The sequence below is a fragment of the Ursus americanus genome, chromosome 3 (genome assembly GCF_024610735.1).
Source record: "Ursus americanus isolate L20-20 chromosome 3, mUrsAme1.1.p, whole genome shotgun sequence".
Lineage (NCBI taxonomy): Eukaryota > Metazoa > Chordata > Mammalia > Carnivora > Ursidae > Ursus > Ursus americanus.
The window spans coordinates 17078786-17101999 of record NC_142129.1 but is presented as its reverse complement, the minus strand read 5'-3'; the positions used below and the strand labels follow the sequence as shown (position 1 = coordinate 17101999).

The following is a 23214-nucleotide window of genomic DNA, read 5'->3' as shown; positions in this document are numbered from 1 at the left end:
ATTTTAGCAGCCAGTGCAGAGGATAGCACGGCCAGTTACATGATGTGGTGTCTGTTCTTACATGATATTGTGAGTAGATGAAAAGTCTGATTAAAGCACATGTAACAGTCATTTTCTAACTAGTTACCTATAGGGATATGGAGGGTTGGTCACTGCTGCTTGCAGGGGCTCTTTTGTGGTTCTGGCTTTGGTTTGTTGGATATGCAGATGGCTCAAAGTATTTGTTGGTAGAGGCACGTTCCTCAGAGCTGCCTTTGGACTGAGACTCCTCAGATGACTGTCCCCCGCCCCGAGCTGTCTAAAACCAAGTTCAATGTGTCAGGTTGGCTTTCAGGGCAACTCTGTCTCCTTCCGGTTGCAGAAATTATGCTACTTTAGATTGAGTCTAAGCCAGGGAAATTGTTCATTGTTTTCTTTTTTTAGAAGAAAGTTTTTTACAAAAATTATTGATTTGAGAGGGAGAGCACGTGTGCGCGTGCACACATGCATGCGTGCGCGGAGTGGAGAGGGACAAAAGGAGAGGGAGAGAGAATCTTGAGCAGACTCCACACTGAGCACAGAGCCCGATGCAGGGCTTGATCTCGTGACCCTGAGATCAGGATCTGAGCCAAAACTAAGAATCAGATGCTTAACAAAGTGAGCCACCCAGGCTCCCCGTTTAATTGGTTTTCAATGAGGCTGCCTTACTGATAAGCATAACGGATAGTGGAGGAGGATGGCCCTCTCTCCTGTGGCTTTTCAGAGAGAAGAAAAATCATAGTATCAATATTGGCTATGAAAACTGAAAAATATTTATTAAAACATATAACTAAGCCTATTACTACCATATCCAATAAACCTTGAGTTCCCTTCAGTTGATGGTTTTTTATGAGTATAATTGACAAGTAGAGTTCACTTACTCAAGAAAAGTGGTTTACAATCCTAGATTTGCATCAATGGCTCCTTTCAAGCTTTTTAAAAAGTGCATATATCCAAGTTATGTACCTGGAGATTCTGATGCAGCACCAGGTCTGGGAATCTGCATTTTAATAATATTTCTATAAACTACCAGGGTGGAGATTTGCTGTTCTGGACCTCACTGGACCCCCCTGACATATCTCCTTGGATGCCAAGGAGATTGATAAAACCAAAGGTAATCTTCCAGTATCCAGGTCTAAAAGATGGGCCAATGGTGGAATTCTGGAGCTTTATTGAGTTCGTACTGGTCTGCAGTGCTGTCTTGTCTCTGGTCTGTAAGTATCCCAAGTGTTGAGTGCTGGGCTTTTAGATTTGGTTTCCTTCATTTCAGACATGACAAGCACCAGGATACATTGGAAAGCACACTCAACCTTGAAGTATGGAGTCCTGAGTTCAAGTTCTATCTCTATTGCATATTAATCCTGTAACATAAACAAGCCATTTGGTTTTTCTGGATCTGTTTGCTTTTAAAAAGGAAATGAAATTATCTATCCCATCTCATGACGTCATTTTGAGGATTCTGTCATATAATCTATGAAAATGATCTGTGAATGTCAAGTGCTCTGTACATGTAAAGAATTATTTTTAGTGAGATTCCTTTTCATCAATCCATTGACAATCTCTTATTGATGGAAAAGTTATGACCATCTATGGGTCTTCTGGCTTTTCATTTCACAACACTGGAGCATTGGAGAGTACCAGAACAGCAGGAGGCATACCTTAAAGGCCATCAGGTAAGCATCAGGACCAGAATAGCTGGGTTGCACTGAACAATCCCAAAGACTGAGGCAGACACCTGATGTCTGATTGACCCCAGCTTATAATACCTTCTCCTTTTCTAAGAAAGGCAAGAGGGCACCTGTATATACATCCCTCTGGTCAATCTGGGACAGACCGTAACACAAACTGGATCAAGCAGACTCTTAAAGCAGAAACTAGTCTCAAGGCATTAAGAGCATTGAGAATCTACATGGGATCCTGTGTGTTTGGGAGAAAATGTAGGGGGTCAGAGTTGAGGGTCATTCCTTGATGAGGGTTTCTCCAAGGGCATCATACCTATTCAGAATCTTTTTTTGGTGTAAATTACTGGTAGGTGTACCTATTTCCAGTGGTTGGAAAATCTGAAATCTATTAATGTGTTTTCCTGATGAGAGAAAAAAATCTGTTTCGGTTTGTCATTTCCACTAGTTTCTGGAAACGATGCGATTGAAAGAAAGAGATCCCACTTTTTGTGGCTAATTTTGCTAAGTTCAAGGCCCAGTCACCTTAGGAAGGTGTATGATGACCAAGTACCAGAGTTGGAAAGGAGCAAGAAGTAAATATTTATAGCTGTTTCCCTTACTCCCTGGTACATGGAAGAAATTTAGGATCAATTGTAATGCAGTTAATAAAATGGAATAAAACAAAGTTCAACTAACTGTTTAAACTTGAGGATGGAGTTTGATAAGGGGGAGTCTCCTCTATTCCTCATACAAGGGCTGCTAGGAAATAACTCCCAAATTCAGCTTCAGGAAAGGGAGGTGGGTGGGGTGGAGCAAAGGGAGATTTGGGAGCATTCCATGTGGAGCTAGCCCAGGCAGGATTTTGGGAAAACTTTCTTTATATCTACTTCATGATTTAAACCATCCATTGTTCCTGTGATGCCTTCTGGCCACCCCACCCTTCCCTTTCCAAACCCTTCCTCATTTTGACCTGACCTCTCTTTCAACGCTTAGAATCACCCCCATCAAATCCCATCTCTATTGTGCCTTATTTCTGATTGGCTGTGAGAAGAAGTAAAGCAACTTGATGACATTCATTTGCACTTTTGACTGCCATAAATTGGAGGTCACTTTTTATTTGGCCCAATACTCTGTTCAGGATACGAAGACCTTCACGTTCTGTTCTACTGTAATAAACTCAAATGTAAGCTGAGATGGAATACAGGAAAATACCTGATGTCTGTGCTGATGTATGCTCTGTTTAAGAGGATTGCAAATATCAGTTCCTTATTACATTACTTCAGGGACTTCCCCCTCATATTGGTTTATTCTCTAAATTGGTTTGGAGTTATCATCATTGTTTTGACTTACTAGCAAGGTTCAATGTATTGTTGCTTGATGTAAAATGCCCTTCATTATCTAATGAGATGGAATTGATTTTCTTCTCTCAAGTAATTATTCCCCTGAAAATAGAATTAGGATCTGAAAGATATTATTTTGTAAAATCAAAACCAGTTGATTTTAAAATCCTACTTTTGTTTTACTCCAGGGGAAAAAGTCCCAGGATGTGTGGATCACTGATTTAAATTCCTCAGTCTTCTTGGAGAATCAATGCATCAAACAGGACTTGGTACCTTAATTTATGGAAAGGCTTTGGCTTTATGACCCTGTGCAAAGTTCTGTGTAGAAAAGAGGTAGGAGTTTTCTGCTCAGGCAGATGGTAGAACCCAAGGGACTTTAGGTTGGCAAAATAATTATTATTTAAGATCTACCGTGATATTTTCTTGAAAACAAAATATTTTCATTTTTAGTTCTGGAAAAACTCCCTGATTATTAATTTAGTGGAGAGTCAACCTTATTGACTTAGGTCTCCTTAAATTTGCATTGTTAGATTTTGTGTTCATAAATTAGACTTAGAAGTTGTGCTTTGTCCCTAACCGAACATTTCATCAGACTTTAAATTAGTAAGCCAAAGTCTTTTCTTCTAGAATTTTTCTTAAAAGTCTTATTTGTAGAATAGGAGCTTATTTTTCTCCCCTGCATTTTCTCCCTAGGGAAACCATATAATTCATCGAGTGTTTGTAATGGTTACTGGCTGATCAGTAAAAATGAGGCAGAATGGTGGGCTTGACTGCTACTACACGTCTGCTCATCTGGTTTGTGTTAAAGGCATCATTTACAAAGGTATTTTACTAATGAGTTCGCTTGATCATATCTCAGGGATGGGGCGGAATTGAAGGACTGGGTTAATCAACTTTAGTAAGGATTCCTGAACATGATTTGTGTGTATTTGTGTTTTACGGGCCTTAGGGAGCCTTGGGATAAAGCATTTGGGAGGCTTTCTATTATCAAGAACCGAATATTATTCAGGAACTGGCTTACATAAATATTTTCTTTTCTTGAATTTTTTTTTCCTAGTCTGTTTATGAGGAATCTGCTGTTTTGATGCCAGGGTTGAGTGAAAAAAGAAGAGATGAGAGAAATATACTTTGTTTTCTGAGCAGCTGATAGACCTCACCATCAGCAATGGAGCATTGGAATGCTCTTCGAAACATTTTTCCAGGCTGGGCTTTGGGTTATGCCTGAATTATTTCTCTTGTAACTGTGATGAGTAATAGCCCACTATTAATGAGACAGGTAGCTACAATTACAGTTTAGTGTTTGTTCATAGAACAAAGAAGCTACACCTGCCTAGTATTCTTAACTTCATTATTACCATGCCAAAAAGTTGGCTAATATATCTACTGGTGGGGTCATTTCCATACAAAAGAAAAATCATGGATCCAATATATACGTCGAAAAACCTTTGAGAATATGAGTTGAGGGGAGAGTAGTTTCCTAAGGGTCCCTGCACAGGCCAGTCACTATTCTTATTGATGGTGATGGCTCTACCACTGGTTGACCTTGGGGTCAGAGGAACTAAGGTAGGGCTGGAACTAGCAGTAGGACAGGGCCAGAGGTCACAGCCACAAAGACTGTGAGGGAAGAAGGGTAAAACCAGACTCCTAGCTAAGGTCCAGACAAACCATTATAACAACTGAATCCCTTCTAGTGTCCAAGGAATCATAGATTTTGCATTTGAAGGAATCTTACATATCATAGTCTAATCGTCTCATTTTTCAGCAGAGGAATCAGAGATCCAGATGTGTAAGGCTCTTTCCCCCAGTCAGACATCTAGTTTTGGCAGAGCTGTGACCAGAAGAGTCTCCAGAAGACCCACCTCACCAACTCCTTTTCCACTGATATTATCATCCCTGAACTCTGTCTGTGTGTGACAGGTTGCTCAGTGAAAAATTGTCCAACAGAAAACAAAGAGCCTCAGCATTCGGTCAGTATCTTTCGAGTGCTGACTTCATGCCAGGCACTGCTCTATGCACTCATGTTTTTAGAATGACATATTCTTCATTTTTCTCTGTGGCTTTTTTTTCTTGGCCACTTTTCTTTCATCAGCTCCCCTCTGAGACTCATTTTCATTGCATTTAGCTTGCTGTTAGTTCTTGGGTCATGGTGGGGGGCCAAGGACGGTTTTGGAGGTGGGGGCACTGAGGTCTATTGGAAGTGATGCTCATAACTTTGTATTAAAAATTCCCAAAATGCCCACAAAGGTCTGTTTTCTTGAGTTATTTAGAAAATCAAATGGGCATGATAGATTTTCACTGAGGAAGGAGAACCAATAAATCTTGGTTGTATTTAGCTGCAATAGCTGCCTCTTGAATAAGAATTTGTATGTAGCTTTCTTTTTTTTTTTTTTTTAAGATTTTATTTATTTATTCGACAGAGATAGAGACAGCCAACGAGAGAGGGAACACAAGCAGGGGGAGTGGGAGAGGAAGAAGCAGGCTCATAGCGGAGGAGCCTGATGTGGGGCTCGATCCCATAACGCCGGGATCACGCCCTGAGCCGAAGGCAGACGCTTAACCGCTGTGCCACCCAGGCGCCCCTGTATATAGCTTTCTTGAGAAATTTGAAAAAGGCAAAGAGTTTGGGAATGAGCTTCGAACAGAATTATTTTTTATATTGCAAAAAGTAGATAGATGATTATTCCCCCGCATACAATAAATATTATGCTATTTATTTTTCTAGGACTCTCATGAAATCCCAAGCGGAAGATTATCTTAACACTTCACAAATAACCAGAGGTAAGCATTCTTCACTTCTACCTGCTGCAGAAGAAAGATGTACCTCTACTACGTCAACTTGAGGAATATAAATATTGCATTGATAAGGTATGGCAGAAATTTTGATTTAGAAATAAGTCACTTTCATAGCTGAGAGTTTGAAATGAGAATTATCTTAACATTTTGAAAAATTTTCCCGTAGATGCAATAATTACTTACCATTCAGATCAACACGGACTCATCTCACAGTCGATGAACACTCTTTGATTTTTCAACTTCAGGAGAATTCTACAAGTAATAATACGAGTTGTTAATTCTACATAGATTTCGTCTTTATAGAAGAACTGTTAGGATTCAGGATTAGTTGTTGCGTTGTTAGAAACTGCATTAACCGCTACGGAATTTGGGGGATGGGTTTCTGCAAGGTGAGATTTTATCCAGGTCATCTGACCAACAACTCTCGCAGAGAAGAAAGTCATGCAGAAAAGGAGAGGTTTGGTGCGGCTCTTTGTAATTTTATTTTTTCCTATCTGATACACTTATATTTAATTTATTTTTTAAACTCTCCAAATATTTTTGAGTCTGTTTTAATGACTTACCCCAGAATCAGGAAGAATCATTTGTTACGGGTGGATGTGGTATATAGAATAACGCCAGCCCATGTCCCGTCACACCAGTCCCCAGAACCTGTGAATATGTTACTTTACTTGGCAAATGAGAATCTGCAGATATGATTAATCACCTTGAGATGGGGAGATTATCTTGGGTATTCTGGGGAGCAGGGGTGCCCCCCATAGGTCCAATTGCATAGGTCCTTAAAAGAGGAGACTCTAGGCTCTGATGAGAAAGATGGGATGGAATGATGGAAGAAGGGTCAGAGAGATTTGTGTTGCTGGCTTTGAAGATGGAGGAAGTGAGCCATGAACCAAGAAATGTGGGCAGCCTCTACAGCTGGCAAAGTCAAGGAAATGAATCACCAATTAGAGACTAAGAAGGGAACGTAGTCCTGCTGACATCTTGTTTTTGTCCTGTGAGACCTGTGTCTGACCTGTGACCTCCACAACTATAAAATAATACATATATGTTGTTTTAAGTCACTAAATACGTGGCGATTTGTTACAGCAGCAAGAAAAACCAATACAATGGAGATTTGATTTAATAAGAGAAAATGAGGGGCAGGGGTCAATGGCCTTTCTTTAGATGGACAAATGGTAACATCTGGGACCTTAGAGGAGTGGTAGTGGAACCTGGACTTTTTAAAATTAGGGTTTTCGTAGATAATTCGGAATTAGGATTCCACAGTAAAACTCCAGGTTTCCTTATAATTGTGTTCTTTTCCAGATAATGACATGTCAGACTTTGCAAAAGTAGGAGATGAGCTTCTGTGTGGGCAAGTGGCAGACAATAACTTGAGGGGAAAATGACCCAAGGGAGGTAGTGATAATAGCACTCAATGATATGTTTTGTGAGCTGTTGTCAGCTTCTGACCTGTTATCTTTAATGCAAATTCTGACTCTAGTTACCAGGTGTTGCTAGGGCAACCTAGACAAAAGACTTGTACATTAACCTCAGGTATCGTATGCTTATTACACCTGGGATTAAGGTAGAATAGCAGTGGGCTGTTCTATTCACAGGAGCAGAAAACTTTGGCGGGGAGAAAGGAGGGGGAGAACGAGATCATGGACTCAAGAGGGGCTGACATGACTCGCCCCAGAATCAACCCTGTGAGGAAGGACAGAAATAAGTTCTTTAAGGGTTGGGCTACTCAAGCTGAGATAAGAACACCTTTAGGGGTGAATGGTCCATTCCATGAAGTATAGAAAGCTACAGGAACACGCCCAGTTACATTTAAATTTCAGCTTGACCATGCATAGTTTTTTTAGTACGTGGATGTCTCAGGCAATATTTGGAACATACCCATACTAAAAATTATTTGTTTTTGATCTGAAATTCAAATTTAACTGGATGTCCTATATTGTATCTGATAACCCTGTCAGGTAAAGGAGCAGGGCCATTCAGAGAAGGAAGGAAGAGTTGCTGGGGGAATCTGGAAAGGTCTCTAGAAGAAGATGGTATTTGAGCAAGGCCCCCATGGGCAGGCTAGATTTGCATGTGCAGAGATGGGCAGCTCTGGAGAGCCCTCCAAGGGCACATGGGTGGAGGTCCTTGTGCATTTGGGCCAGGTTCAAGTTGTCTCAGCAGAAGTGATTCCCAAAGAGGCTGACAGGTGAGCACCGAACGTGAGCAGCATCCCCAAGAGCTAGGGACACAAGTCCTCTAGTTCTCCCGGAGAATCTGTGCTGAGCATCTGCCCTAGACACACATCACTTCTCATTTTGCATCACTATTGGTTGTCATTGTCAGGTAGGAGTACGTAGGCTTTTGTGAATCCAATAATAGTATTTGATGGGAATAAAATGGGGAGATTTTGTGGTTCTTTTCTTTCACTTAAAAAGAAAAATGATACCACTTCACAATGACCTAGGTGAATGATCTCCCTTCCCCAATCTCCAAGAGAAAGAAAAAGATCTCCTAGATGCCAATTCAATGGTTTTATTGTCAGCAACTGGGACCAACCTGAACTGATGGCTGATTCTGTTCAATGCTAGTTTTAGAAAGAATAGCTACAGAACAATTGTAATCAAACTAAAGTTCTCATATTTGTAAATGTCTCTGGATATTTGAGCCTCTTATGGAAAATATCTCTATCCAGAAGATAAACTTATTTGCTTTAGCATATAGTCTGCAATTACAAGATGCTAAAAGTACATGTTACTTCATGGGAATCTTACTAAGATGGCGGATGGTTCAGATGAGCCATTGGGTACCCTACTTTAAATTTTTCCTAGGCTAAAAACTTAACAGCTATTAAACTACAGCATAGACATTTGAGGCCATCATGATCAAATTATCTTATGTTCACATGGATACCTAATCTTTTCCTGGGAAAACTCTTGGCTCTGGCTGGGAGATATCCCTTGGTCTGTCTCTGTGGGTACCAAATTTATTTTCAGTTCAGGCTTGTGTCATTTTTTAGACTCCTTGTTCTGATTTCTAACCCAACTTAGCTGAACAAAGCTACATAGCTATGTGCGTAACAGAAACATAGAATACCTCATCTCTAACCGCTTTCAGGAAATACAGCCCCATTTAGAGCTTCATTGTAATGATTAAATCTATATTTATAAAGGATTATTCAAAAATACACAGTTTATTGATTCCTTTAGATGTCATAAAATTCACATCTTGACCACTGAAAGCTATAGTCTTATACCACATTGTCGTGACTTTCATAGAATTGCCTTTTCAAATTTAACCCCGTTTTAATTTTACCTTGTGTACCTTAAAGAATATTATATAAGAGTTCCGTGAATCCTGCTAATAATTCACTGACAATAATAATCACATATTATATGATGATAATTCATGAAATTCCTTCATTCTTTCAATAAATATACATTGAGCAACTTCTATATGCTAGCTCTTCTTTTAAATTCTGGGAATGCAGATGAATGAGACAAAATCTCTGCCTTCATTAAATTTATATTTTAGTGGGGGGAAGACAGATTCAAAAAGAGATAAAATATAAGTTGATGGCAAGTGCTATGGGAAGAAACAGAGCTGGGAAGGGGCATGGGGAGTTGTGATTTTAAGTACGTGGCCATTGAGGACTTCTCCGGTGATGCCTAGGATGACCCAGAGACCTTGCTGCACATTTTCCATTAGGATGTTGTTCGTTATTTAATCCCGTGAAGGTGATGTTCATTATATTATACAGTGTCCTCCTTATGAGGACCCATGGGGGAACCTTCCCTTTGGTGGTAGAACTAGCAGTAGCTGGGCTTCTCCTGAGTAACTGGGTTCTTTTTATCTTCTGGGTGACAAGAATCATGTAACAGACATGTTGACCTCTTTGTTTAGGCTACAAGGAAACTTAAAACTTTGGCATGAACTAAGAGTACCGACCTTACTCTTGCCTTTGTCTTACTTTTTCTACCTCATTTTAGCCTTTGTCCCAACTGATTCGCTTATTTTAAATTTTATTTTATGTTGTTATATTTATTTTGCTACGTTCCCTTAAATTTTAAAAAAGATTTCTTCACTTATTTCACAAAGATTGCATGAGAGTGAGGGGAGGGGCAGGGGCAGAGGAAGAGAGAGAATCCTCCAGCAGATTCCCCACTGAGCACAGAGTCAGATGTGGGCAGATCCCAGGACCCTGAGATCATGACCTGAGCCGAAATCAAGAGTCAGCCACTTAACGGAATGAGCCACCCAGGTGCCCCTAACGATTTCTGAGAAAGGTAAAGCATGAATAAAAATAAATACTCAAATGCTTACATGCACACACCCATACAGCTACACATACATAAATAAACAAATCATCCCACGAAGGTATAGTACCTCTTCTTCACGTCTCTGTACCTTGGACCTGGCGTGCTTATCTGAAAAAGGTTTTCATGCTTCCTGGTACCTTCCTTCTACTGTCCCTCAATAAATATTTATGGAATAACAGGTTCAGTGGCAGTTATAATTTAAACGAGAAAGAGAATCATGAATATTTTAGGAGTTTGTGCATTTGAATGTCAAACAAGTAAAATTTTGCTGGTTTAGTTTTTTGAATAATGCTATTTCAAATATTGAACTTTTTAATATAAATGTATGGGGCAAATCTGGAACATGATTGCTACGTTATTATGACTCTTTTAAACCATGTTCTAAAAATTTTCAATCTGTGAGTTTTAGTAATTCTGGGATGATGAATCCCTTTGAAAACTATCATTTTCTCTCCAGACAAACTCAGTTACACAAAAAGTAATGTACAGCCTTAGAGGAGTTATGGACAGGCTGAAGCCCATCCATCGACCAACCCCAGATTATGAATGCCTGTTGCATATTTCTCTTTTTAAGTAATACTACATGTTCTTCCATTTTTAATACCCAAAAGCAGAAAGAAGCAGAAAAATTACCTTCAACTCCAGCACCAAGGGACAGCTAGTTTTCATAACATTTGGACATATTTATCTTTGATCCTTGTATTTTCATTTTAAAAAATGCATTGAGTTTACATTATTGATATGATTTTATATCCTGATCTTTTTGCTTAACAATATATAGTAAGTAGCTGCCCATGAAATTAAAAGCTCTTTGTATATATCATTTTTAATGGTAAATATATCCATATATTTAGAAATACATGCACTGAAATATTAATATCCTACAACTGCTAAAGATGAGGTCCCAAAGCACAATGGGCTGAAGCATTTTTCTAATGTTGGGGGAGCTGCCCGCAGCTCTTACCCCAGCGGTACACTTCTTGCTGCTGAGTTTCCTCACCCCAGCAGGCCACCCTCTTTGGCGGAGCATCTTCAAGAAGGCTCAAGCCCGTCCACCTTCCTACATCCTCTTAGGCCACGTGAAACTCTCCCATCTCATCCGACCACACCGTTGCCTCTTTCTCTTTCCCATTCCGTGCTACCCTGGCCAGGCTCTAGCTTTCAGACTTCTCCAGAGCTTCGGACACTTGTCTCTATGTTTACGTAAGTTCCCAAACTCCCAGGGATACATATCAAGCTTCAAAGAACTTTCTTACCACGTGCCCCTCTGCTCCGAGGCCAATACCAGGATGGGTTTGCAAGTCTCTGCAGGTCAGTACAGGAGACAGAAATGCAGATGTCTTCTTCTGAAAGGTACCCTAAACTCTCTAAATTGCTTTCATGGAGCTGGGGGGTATGCTCTGTCCCCTCCCTGTGCAAGGGGAGAGACAATCTCTGCACACTTGCCCAGTAAGACCTACCCTAACGATGAGGGAGCAGAAGGCTGGCTGAAGACAAAGCATAAGCTGACACCCTGCAACCCCCCCCTCCCCACGGGATGTATGTGACATTCCTCAGGCACTCCTGGCTGCCCTAAAGGACAAAGAAATAGTTAACCTATAGATACCACAATCCTGCAAGACTTAAGTCTCCCTCAGTTTGCAAATGTCTTAGCAGTTTACAAGAACAAAACATTTCTATCAATAACCTAGCTTCCAGAAGGGAATGTAAATACCACTAAATGTCTTATAACCTGCAGACCATAGACAGATACTTCTAGGAATCCAGGAAGTTCCCAACTATCTTCATGTTAATGCCTTACTAGAGGGGTAAACAACCTTAACCTGACAATGGCAAGGCCTCTGGTATCCTGTGAGTCTCTTTAACATACGAAAGTATTTTCTCAACCTCCCTGTTTCCTTACCTCCCCCAATCCCATAGTATATAATCAGCCACCCCTCACAACCTGGGGCAGCAGCTCTTTCTGCCCACAGGTCCTGTCCCCCTGCTTTCATAAACCACCAATTTTGCACCAAAGACGTCTCAAGAATTCTTTCTTGGTCGTCGGCTCCGGACTCCACCCCACCGAACCTCACCTGTATCCCACAACCTCATCACTAACATCTCTTCCCAGTCAACAAAAGTTTCTTTGAATTGTTCATTTTTCCTATGTCAGCAGGTTGGGACATGGCGTCGAGGACCTCTTTATGCCCTGGATGGCGCATGAGAGACACTTAGTCCTCCCTTTAGAATTTGGCAATCTGGGGCCTCCAACATCCTCAGCTGTGGGGCTCGAAACAAAATTCTGAATTAAGAGGAAAAGTCCTATCCAACATCAAACGTTTACCATTGCTGTTTCTTTCCTTTTTAATCTTTCTTTGTTGCTTTTGTTTTACTATCACTTAGAAACATAATTTGTATTTTAAAATATTCTAATTTGCAAAACATATCCGTTTTGGTAAAAAGGCAGATTATCTTTACCCTTTCAGCACCCACCTGCATTTGGTTTTCCTTGCTGATTCTGTTGTGCTATTTTCCTGTCTTTCTTATTTCACGCCTTCCATTGTTTTCTGTCTTTGACCACACATGTGAAGTATTTGTTTTGTCTTTCTCGGTGTTTTTGAAATTAAATAGTTTCCCTTTGTTTGTACTAGTGGTTGCCTTGAAGATGACCAAGTATCGAATTAACTCATATTTCTTGCTTTACTGAAGCCAAGAACAGACTGTGAACTGTTGACTTCTTCCTAGAGAATTCCTAAGGAATACCGGTCAACCAATGTGCCTATGCCTTTAACTCCCCATGCTTTTCCTTTCTCTGCTTTGTTAATTCTCTCTTGTTAATTTAAACTGTTATAATGGAACCATATTTTTAAATTAAATATCAGTTATTGGTTTAATCAAATTATCTTTTAAGACTTAATGGCACCTTGGGTTTTGAATTGAAATTTTCAAGCACTTTAAGCATAGCTTCAAAGTTCGTACTTATACTAGTCTATTACGTTATTTTTTCTCGCATTTGTAATTTTGATCACTTGCTCCCTTATATAGTGTTTTTATATATAGTGTTTTAGTGCAAAGTTTTTTGTTTTTTTTTTTTTAAGGAAGGCTACTGTTAATACTTCCATAATCTTTGTGTAACCAGGGAGGCCTTTTTATTGTTTTCACACCTGAATGAGTTTTTTCCCCTATATTTTTAATTCTTGAGTCAAAACAAGAATTCCCTCAAAATTCTATTAAGCACTGTTTAGCTTACCAGTATTTAGTATTTCCAAGAAGTCTAAGGCCAGCCTGGTATTTAATTGTATTTTTCTGCCTGAAAGCTTCTAGTATTTTTTCTTTTCACTGACATTTAAAACTTTCACTAGGTTAGACCTAAGTACAGGTCTTTTAAAATTGTTTTAGGAATACTCTTAGTTTTATAATTTTCAGATTGAGCATTCTGATTTGAGGCAATTTTACTAAGGGAGGGATTTTACTAAGAGTATTCATTAAAAGATTTTTGAATTCAAATAAAGAAAACTCAAATCTCAAATTTTCCTAAAAAATAAACAGGGTTTCTTAGATTAAAAACAGAACAATCCAAAGATAGTAAAGTGTATAAGCAACATATACCCCAGATTCATGTCATTATCAGGCTGTCAATTCTCTTGGCTCGCCCCTTCCCTAATACTTTATAAGATTCATTCTCCCATACCTTCCACATTTAAGTGAGATGGTGGCCAGAAGTTTCTGCGGCAACAGCCTGCCTTACTCATATCTAGGAGAGAGGGCATCTATTCTCACATTTGTTAAATAAAAATTTTATGCTTCACTCTGATTGGATAATCACAGGTCACATGCTCATTCTGAACCAATCACTGTAATGCGGGGTTCGGCTGCCTTGATTGGCTTAGACCCATAAACTTCTTTCTTTTATTTTGTTACCACCTTTCTCATTGTTGGTATTTCTTACCTCTTTATTTTTTGTTCTGGAGGGCTTTCTCAAGATTGTCCTCCACATCGCTGAATAGTTTTTTTTTCTTTATCAGTTTTGCCTTTTACTGCCTTCGTGTGAAGTTTAATACAGTTTCATTAAAATTTTTTAGGGGCACCTGTGTGGCTCAGTCAGTTAAGCTCTGACTCTTGGTTTTGGCTCAGGTCATGATCTCAGGGGTGAGATTCAGTGCCCCCCCCCCCCGCCCCCGTTGGCTCTGAGCTGGGCATGGAGGCTGCTAAAGAGTCTCTATTATGCCCCCCACCAGCTTGCACACATGCACACCCATGCCCTCTCTCTAAAACAAAACAAAACAAAAAACTTTTTAGTCACCTCCCTATTATTTCTGCCTGTATTTCAATCTGTTCTGTTTTATTGGCTCCCTGTACGTTTCCCCCCTCAGAAGCTATCTCTGTATTTCCGGGAGGATACTGTAAAGGAATTTTAAAATATATATTCTGTGCTGTATAACAATGTGAATGTACTTAACACCACTGAACTGCACACTTAAAAATGATTAAAATGATATATTTTGTTATGCATATTTTACCACTGTATATATACTCTGTTTCTACAGAAAATTTTTCAATGTGTATTCTTTCCCTTGTAATATTTCCTTTCCCTTGTAATAAAATATTTTATTAGGCTGTCTGTTTTATTTGCTTATTTTTCTGTTAACTTATCTCTAACATTGGTAGGATTTGTCCTGACTCAGTTGTGTCAAAAGTCAGGGTCCATGCAGTGTCCCCAATATCCTTTTGAGTAAAACTGACTCTTTCTGCGTGATTTAGACTTGGAGTGAGTGGTTTGCGTGGTCAGAATCCTCAGTGCCATTTCTGATGTCTTGGTAGGAATTGACTTGGAACTTCTGTTCTTCCAGCCTTTTTTTTTTAAAAGAACATAAGAAACAATATTTAATTCTTTTGTATGCATGCAGTTGTTTATATATGAGAGCTTACACCCTTTGTATGCACGGCTCCCAGAAACTCTAACTCTATTTTTGTGTATGGAGCGTTTCTGAAGATGTCCACACAACCAGGACAAATATGGTACAGCCACTTAATTGCTGTGCTGGCAACCATGATTTGCAGTTTCTCAATAAAAGTGAAAGAAAAGGGTCCGACAATAGTTCTTGGGCAGTGTGTGTGTGTGTGTGTGTGTGTGTGTGTGTGTATGGGTGCAGGTAGTTGACTGCTGGAGTTTCTGGTCACCATAGCTACTACAGCATGCCAGCCCTGGGACAGACTGTAAGACTGAGTACAGTTGTTTCCTAACTTCCTTGATATTGTTTTGGGGGTTCTAATTTAGAATTCTGAATTTGTTTTAGTCAAGAATAAATGTTTTAAAAATTCCCATTGATTCTGCGACCAGTGCAAATGGTCCTGTCTTTTGTCAAGTTTTCTTCAAAGGTAGGAAACACCTTTCCCTGCAAGATCTGCAGGCAGAACGAGTACAGTGTAATTACTTAGAAGAAGGTCAAGTTAGAACCTGGGATGTAGACTAACACTGGCAACGATGAGAAAGTCTGGGGTCCACACAGGAAAGTGGGGTGGTGTCAAGCTGTGTGGTGAGGACGTGTGAGTCCGCGTCGGCACTGAGAGCTCTCATTTGGGCTGGAGGGCAGAGGCAAGAGCTGGAGAACGAGAGCCTGTGCTGGTATGGACACTCAATAAGATATACACATGAAAGAACACAGAAATGTCCAGAAAACTCTAGAGATGGTTATTAATGCTCTTGTCATTCCTGTAGAGCAACTGCCCGATCTCTTTTCCTTCTTTAGAGGAAAATGGGAGGGATTTTAGAAAATCTGCCAAGTCGTGTGTGATGAAGTTGGTCAAAATCCAAGCAGAGCATGTGAGAACTGCAGGGACCCGAAGAGGCAGGTGCAGCTGAGATGCTCCTAGGTGGTCTGTGAGGGGGGCCTGCTACAGTGCGAAATCACAGTTTTGGCAAGAGGTGGACCGAGGCAATGTCTGAAACCTTCCGCTACAAAGACTCAGCTACAAAACTTGCTAAACTAGCTAAAATAATTTTGAATACATAGTTCTGATCACAAGAAAGATATATTATGTACCAGAAATGAAGAAAGAACTAAAGCCAGAATGTTAGGAACACTGATGCATCTGCCCTTCATATGGGTATAGGTTGGGGTGAGAGTTTCTGTCTTGGTAATCTTAAGCCTGAGTAAAATGACATGTTGTAAATGAGACCCTTGCATAAAGCAAAAACCCTCAAAGAACTATCCTCAGTGCAAGAGCTGTTAGAAAACAGTCCACCACTGTAGGGAGATAAAGAGGAAATTCTTGCTCTTGACCTGAGCTCTAGATCTAAAAAAAAAAAAAAAAATTCTCCTCAGAAGAACCTATAACTCAGTCTTGGTATCTCACAAGTTTGGATTCTTAAGAACTAGGTAGGTGTCCCCAAAATCTCTAAATTGAAAAAAAATAAAGATCATCACTGTGTATTAATATCCTTGGGGTACCCAGCAGAATTACTTTGAAAATATACTTCCATAAACAGGCCCACAGATTTCTCATAGAAAGACCAAATCACTCTTGTATCTCATGTTCAATATCATCAATTATGAGAGAAAATAATTGAGAGAGAGAGAGAGAGAGAGAAAGAGAGAGCAAACACAATACACGGGGAGAGTAGAGTCCCTGAGCTTAATGACATAATGTGAATGAGAATACAAAAAAAGTGTTTGTAAGGATTCAAGAGACTTTAAAGATCTATATAAGTAAGTCACATTACACTGAAAAAAATAATAAAAATGTGTGAAAAGGAACCAAATAGAACTTCTGGAAGTGAAAATCTGGCCCACGAAGTTAAACTCAGTGAATGGGTAAAACATCAGATTAAACACCACTGAAATGGTGACTATTTACCTGGAAGGCAGAGCTGAGGAAGTTATCCGGGATGCAGCACTGGGGATGCAGAGCCAGAAAGTCTGAAAGAGAGGTTAAGAAGCACATTGTATATAATGAGAAGATAAAGAGTATATTCAGCAGGATTTCCAAAGGAAAAGTATAAGTAGAAGGTGGGAGAGCAAATATTTGAAGAGATTATGGCTGAACATTTTTTAGAATTGGTGAAAGATACCAATCTTTATTATTTATAATACGATACTAATACTCATATTTGATAATCCTGATAAGGATAAGAAACAAATCTGTATAGGGGCGCCTGGGTGGCTCAGTCGTTAAGCATCTGCCTTCGGCTCAGGGCGTGATCCCGGCGTTCTGGGATCGAGCCCCACATCAGGATCCTCCACTGGAAGCCTGCTTCTTCCTCTCCCACTCCCCCTGCTTGTGTTCCCTCTCTCACTGGCTGTCTCTATCTCTGTCAAATGAATAAATAAAATCTTAAAAAAAAAAAAAAAAGAAAGAAATCTCTATAGCAACACTCTGATAGAGTTTCAAAGGCATGAGAAAATCATGGAAGAAGCCAAAGAGAAACAAGAATTACCCTCAAAAAGACAAATTTATCACATATAGGTTTTCTCATCAGTACTGCCCAGTAGACCACGGAATCATATTTTTGATACAGCTGTGGGAAAATAATAAAATATAGAAGTAGAGGACCAACCATCTCAGTTTGTCCAGGACGGTCCTGGTTTTAGCGCTGAAAGTCCCCGTGCTGGGAGACTCCCTCCAGTCCAAAGCAAGCTGGAACGGCTGGTCACCCTACACTGTTCCCTGCAATTAAACTGTCATCAAAGAGAAAGAGTAAATATTAATGTATGACAAAGACTGAAAAAGTTCACATCTTGCAGACCACGTTGCTGACACAGTGACAGAACTATTGAAGGATAGCCCATGAAGGGCCGAGAGAGCAAAGAAGAAGACTGAGTCTAAATAAAGTGGGTTATCAGAAGCAATGGGGGACAAGTGAGGGAAAGTATTGATCCATATAAATAAGCATTGACTCCACAAAATCATAATTAAGCTAACTATGAATTTTGGAGATACAAAAAAGGAAGGAAAAAAGCCCATGACAACAACCACACGCAAGACCGTGGGGTGGGAGACAAAGAAGTGCAGGAGTTAAATTTTCTCAAGTCCTTGAGTTGATTAGGGTGGAGATAGGAATTCAGCCTAACTTTATACTTCATTAAGTGTACACATTAAAAATCCCTGGTGCCCCCTCTCCTTCCCCTTTTCTTCCCGAATAATCCAGTTTTAAAGCTAGTAGGACAAGCTAGACATCATGCTGGGTGGACAGGTACTAGTCATGGTGAACCAGAGTAGGGTGATGGAGCCCAAGCAGAAGAAGGCAAGCATCCACACCGTGCGTGGCTTGGTGCAGGGTGTGGAAACTCCGGCGGGGTGACGTGGGTGCCCAGGCTGTGCGAGGAAAGCATTTATATAGGGGCTGCCTGACAGGGTCAAGGCCAGGCCCAGTGAGGGGGGAGTCCATCATGTGGGCTGGGGGTGACAGTCTGGCATGGTGTTGGCATGAGGAGGGTGTCCATATGGCAGTAGAGATCAGAAATTAGTTACATAAAGCGGTGTTGTTTAATGAATAAATGAACAAATATATTAAGGAAAATTGGGAACTAGACATTCCAATATCTGAGAGAGGGGGGAGAATTACGAAGTAGAAAGGGACCAAATCATGAAGATTTAGAATTGGAGGTATCAATATGAACTCAAATTCTCAGTATAGATAGAGGAATAAATGTAGATTTAGATGCATGTATGTATTTCATGCATACATATATTTCTTAGCACTTGGAGGGTGTGGGAGCCAAAGAGGGGACAATCCCAGTGTCGTGTTGAGCATGACTGTCACATCAGATAGCAAGGGTAACAGTCCATCACACAATGTGTGCATCCGAACAGAGGTTACCAAATGGATACATTGCAATTTTGATGTGAATGGGAAATTTACATAATTTCAAAATCCCCACAAAATACTTATCAATTATACAACACAAAAGGAGGTACTTTACAGTGGGGCGGCCCGGGTAGGCCCATTCTCATCAAGTGAACAAGAGCAGACAGCAGCGGTACTGAGACAGTAAGATTGTGCGCCATCTGGGAAAACGCAGTAATAACAAACACAGCCTCGCTTCCATGATAGTCCTGCCAAGGATGCATAATCAACAGGCAGACCCAAATTGGGGAGAATTTCACAAAATAATTAGCCTTTAATCATCAAAGTTGTCAAGGCAAGAAGAGGAAGAGTTACCGATGGAGAGAATATAAAAAGACACAACTCCATGGAGCAAAAGACCCTGAAGTGGATCTTTTTTTCTTTTTTCTTTTTTTTTTTTTTTTTAAGGTTTTATTTATTTATTTGACAGAGAGAGAGCACACAAGTAGGGGGAGCAGGAGGCAGAGTGAGAAGCAGGTTTCCCACTGAGCAGGGAGTCCAATGTGGGGCTGGATCCCAGGACCCCGGGATCATGACCTGAGCCAAAGGCAGACACTTAACCGACTGAGCCACCCAGGCGCCCCCTGTTGTCATATATTCTATACCATACTTTCTGAAATAAGATGGGGATATAAAATAAACTCACAATGATCATTTTTATCAGTCACTTTTTTTTAAAAAAAGATTTTATGTATTTATTTGTCAGAGAGAGAGAGCACAAGCAGGGGGAGCAGCAGGCAGGGGGAGAAGCAGGCTTCCCACTGAGCAGGGAGCCCAAGTTGGGACTCAGTCCCAGGATCCTGAGATCATGACCTGAGCTGAAGGCAGACGCTTAACTGACTGAGCCACCCAGGCGCCCCTGAAGTGGATCCTTTTACCATGAAGGACGTTATCGGGACGAATGGCAAAACCTGAGAAGAGTCTGGGGATGGGGATTAGGATACCATTGTTTATTCCTTGATTTTGATGGTTATATGAGGTTTCCTAGGAGAATTATCCCCAAGCCACCCCTGCCCAGAAAACACAGACAAAAACATTTGGGAATAGGCATCATGCTGGCAACTTATCTTAAATGATTCTGGAAAAATCACACAGTGCCCACAACTCTTCTGTAAGAGTAAGCTTGTTTTAAAATTTTCAAAAGTGTTCTCCAAAACTTTTTTCCGGCAACAGTGTGGCCTAGATGTCCCAAGAAACCCTTCTAGGTCAAGATACTTTAAATGCTGAATATAAAAAAGGAAACCACTTCTTAAAAGCATGCAGCGAGAAAAGAGAAACACTTAGAGACCAGAAATGCCAAGAAGACAGGATTCCCCAAGAGTTGTCCCAGAGCTCACTTTGTGCCTAAGAGCCTCAGCTTTATTTGCTCACTCCCCAGACAGGAAAGAGAGAGAGAGAGAGCGAGAGAGAGAGAGAGAGAGCCCATCGTCGGAAAGGAGAGAGGTCCACTGAGCCACTCGAATCTGCTCTGTGTAAAAGAAAAGTTCCCCACAGAATGAGACTTACCCGTCTCTTACCCGTCTTGGCGAAGTGTAATTAGAAAACAAAAATCTTCTGAGAATTCTTAATCATGAGCTAACCCTGCGCGGGTGTGGGGCTGCAGTTCACAGCATTGACGTGGTCTGGAAAATGTCCAGGGGACCGTTGGGTTTAGAAGTGATTCTGGTGAAACCAGGTTTTCTAAAACACAGGTCCGAACGGCAGGACTCAAAGTGCCAAGGCTTTGTTGGGGAAGTGCACAGCCAGGGCAGGTGGAAGGAGGGAGGGGGTACAGAGGCAAAGCGAGAGGAGGCGTGAAGCAAGGCAGGGAGGGCTCCCTACACGGGCCCTTGCCTCGGCTACAGGTGTGGATCCACACGGGCCCTTGCCTCGGCTACAGGTGTGGATCCACACGGGCCCTTGCCTCGGCTACAGGTGTGGATCCGGCTGCCTCAGAGCAGTTAATGGGAGGAGGGGAGGAACACTTACTGCCTGGCTCCTCCCCTCCCCGGCTTAACTCCACACTTCCAGGGTGAGGCCTCTGGACCCCCCAGTAGGTGTTCGGGACGCCAGATCCATGCTCCGTATCGGGGTGTTTCTTTTGCATCTGGAAGCGGTGGGGGAAGCCAGACCACGTAGGTGTGGCTCGAGGTCTGGGCCACAGGACAGAGAGGAAGGGGAGGTCGAAGCACACACAGGACAAGTTCTTGTCAACCCCCAGAGGGGGTGGCGTGGTCCGGGAGGCAAGCAAGGGAATCTGAGAAGTCGTGTCTGCTTAGGGTCCAACACAGTCTCCTCCTTGTGGCCGCTCAGGTCTGAACATCCTCCTCCTTCATTTTAGGCTCATTAGAGTCTCCGTTTTTATTTTTACGCGAATATGCTACTCTAATGTCTTCTCGGAGAGGAGGGGAACAAGTCCTCGTCAAAGTGTGACAAGCTGTGATGTCTTGAAAGATATAAGGCAGGAGGTCAGCGACTCATGTCTGCTGGTCCCGCTGTTCGAGCGGCTCTTGATGGCCCGCTTCATGCCCTCCGACTCCCCTTAGCACCACCTGCCCTGGATTCCCCTTCTGCGTGGTCAGCAATGAAGCTGGTTCGTGTTGCTTGCCTGGTGTAGCGGCCCAGACCCTCACCTAAACCTTTCACGGTTCCGCCCTTGCTGGGGTGTGGCTTGTGCGGGTGATTTTGTGCCCTGCTTTCCTATCCTCAGAACTCACCTCTCCAGACTGAAGGCTGCTTGCTGGGAACATCTGCAAACTCTCTGAGGAGCCCAGGGAGAAGACCAGAAGTGTCGGCAAGTGAATCCTCGAGAAGCCGCCCTCAACCACTGGCCGCCCGGAGAGGCTCACTCCGGCTCCTCCTCTTTTGGCTTCTGTGTGGTTGGAGTCAAAAGGGTAGTGAAACCACTTTTTAGATAGTGCCATGATCGGGTTTATCTTGGTCTAGCATCTCCCTTTGATAACAAATACCTATCATCTTAAGATCTTGGGCAAAGGTTCTAATTTTAACATTCTGCAAAATTTTAGTGCATAATCTCACATCTAGCAATTTAGTCAGGAGAAATGCGTAAGAAGACCCATGCAAGGAGCTTCGCTGTGGCACTGTTTGTAAAAGAAAGAAAAGTTAGTAGAAAGCAATCTACCCCTAAAGAAAGGAATGGGCTAATAAACTCTAGTTACTCAAACAATGGAGTACTATATAGCAGTTAAAATGAAAGAATAAATCTCTAAAACGTGATATTGAGTCCAACAAGCAAGTTGGAACCATGCATTCTAATACCATTGATTTGAGCATTAGAAACCCCACAGAAAACAACATGTGGTTGATTCAAAAATCTAACCTTTTAGAGAAGACATAAAGGGACTTTTTAAACAAATATGACTAAGTATTTATATTTAATTCACATTTAAACTTAAATTAATAATATAACACAACTAGAATTATATAAATAATATAATTTAATAAATTAATAAATTTAAATAGAATAAAATATATGTTTAATCCTGACAGCATTTTAAAAAAGGATTTTAAGGTACTTTTGAAATTATTCACAATTGAATTTTAAAATTTTAGAAAAAATAATGAAGTGGATGTTGTAAAAATCCATAAACTATTAGGTCCTAAATATTTTAGCATGAGGACAACTTTTTAGCATAAAATTTGTATGCCTTATCAATTGTAACAATGTCCCTACATATTTGAATAATAGTGGTACTGTGGAATCACATAATATTTATTCCATTTCTGGACAATGAATGGTGTTGACGGATTGGGAGACATTTGTCCTAGAGATGGCAACTACTTAGCTTTTTCTCTACGTATCAATGTTTTTTCTAAGTTGGGCACATTTGGAGTTCTACTTAAGATTATAAATCTTCTATCCAGAGTTTATTCTAATACATTCTATCCATAGCTAGTCTGTCACCAGCTCCTTTAGGGGTCAAGCCCTGGGAAGGGTGGGTTTTTGGACTCCACTTGCTCCTCCCTCACTCGGCTGCCCCATCAGAACCCCCAGGCAGCTGCCAGCTCCCTCCGCTCATAGCACTGGTGTCACCTGTGGTCCTGTGTGGTTCCCACTGGAAATCTGAGGCAGGGTATTCTGCTTGTTCACCCGCTTCCTGAAGGCCAACAGGGCAGATTTTATTTCAGACTGTGAATTTGGCAAAAATTATTTTTGGAGTGTCCTACCGTTTCCTCTTCAGACACTTCAGACAAATCAGGCGCAAAGACAAATATTTATTGAACATCTATTATGTACCAGGAACTTTGCCATGTCCTGGCAGTAAAAAAAG

At 41.0% G+C, this 23214-nt stretch overlaps 1 long non-coding RNA gene across 1 annotated transcript; it reads right to left on the bottom strand.

Annotated features, from left to right (window-relative positions):
- Positions 1 to 5996: 5996 nt before the first annotated feature.
- On the bottom strand, positions 5997 to 20599 carry LOC148110344 (uncharacterized). The gene is made up of 3 exons (XR_015723743.1): positions 20450 to 20599; positions 16954 to 17015; positions 5997 to 6064 (listed from the first exon to the last, which is right to left on the bottom strand). It is a non-coding gene; the product is annotated as an uncharacterized LOC148110344 (long non-coding RNA).
- Between the last annotated feature and the right edge of the window lie 2615 nt (positions 20600 to 23214).